This window comes from Haliaeetus leucocephalus, unplaced genomic scaffold (assembly GCF_000737465.1).
Source record: "Haliaeetus leucocephalus isolate CR32 unplaced genomic scaffold, Haliaeetus_leucocephalus-4.0 Scaffold290, whole genome shotgun sequence".
In the NCBI taxonomy this organism is placed as follows: Eukaryota; Metazoa; Chordata; class Aves; order Accipitriformes; family Accipitridae; genus Haliaeetus; species Haliaeetus leucocephalus.
In genome coordinates, this window is record NW_010972726.1 from 91342 (window position 1) to 92635 (window position 1294).

A 1294-nucleotide genomic window follows, 5' to 3' on the forward strand; every position below is an offset into this window, starting at 1 on the left:
CAATAATATTTCTAAATTCCTACTCTCTGTAGGGCGTAATTTCTGAAGTTTGTGCCTTATATCCCCTGTAGACTGACCCAAAACCAGGGAGACTAATTGTTGTATTCCTACCTCTGACCCAGGATCCAGCGGTGTGCTGTGGTGCATTGCGTCCCTCAGTCGATCCAGGAATTCGGATGGAGGCTCGGAAGGACTCTGTTTAACTGCACATAAAGCTGACCAATTTATAGTTTTGGGGATCGCTCTCTCCATTCCTTTTGTAATCCACTCCTGATACCCCTGCAATCTTTCCATATGTGCAGATCTATTAACATCCCACTTTGGGTCTTGGAGAGGGAAATATTCCTTAATGTCCCCTCCTGTAATCTTATAATGATCTTCAGCAAGGTTCCCTGCTGTTTTTAAAATCAGCTGTTTCTCTGTCTGAGTCATATATTCCAATAATAGCTGTATATCCTTCCAATCAGGGTTATGCTGTTTTACAATAAATTGGCAATGCTTAGTTACACTTTCGGATCACTCCTATAATCTTTTGCCACCTTTTTCCATTCCCCTACGTCAGCAGTAGAAAAGGGTACTTTGATTAACATCGTCCCACCATCCGGCCCCACCGCCACTCGGAGAGGTGCTTGTAAAGCTGTTGAGGTAGTTTTCTTCCTAGTACAGGAAGATACAGGGCCGTCCGGGGGGGTCGGAGTTCTATCCGAGTCTGCATCCTGTTCCTGTGGTCGAGGGGGAGGCTTAAACAAATCAGTTTGATCTTGTTCCGGTACCTGATGAAATTTTATTTGTCTCTGTACATCTTTGTCCAATACTACATGCCGAACAACACCGCCTCAGTTTACCTCTAAGCCCCTTGTTGTTCTCTCACTCAAGTGCAAGCACCATGGGGTCCTGTGGGGGTACCATTCCACAGTCCCTTTGCCACTCCGGATGATTTCGGAGGGTGAAAAACATGTCTGCATACAAAACCTCATCCCATTTTCCTTCTCTCCTTAAAAACAGCATTAGTTGTAATAGAGTATTATAATCTAGTGATCCATTAAGTGGCCACTTAGCATCACTTTCTAACTTATACAATGGCCACCGTTGATTGCAGTATTTAATAAGGTTCTTTTTACTTTCCGTACCGCCGGTCCCAACAATATCTTTCCAGTGGGCAATTACACAACCCAGAGGACTTTTCCTCGATATTCCTCCTTGATTGTTTCCCATTTTATAACTTCTCCTTTTAATAAGCTTCCATGCAAATCGTTTCTTACACTTCTTTTACAGTCTTCCCCAGTTTTCCTCC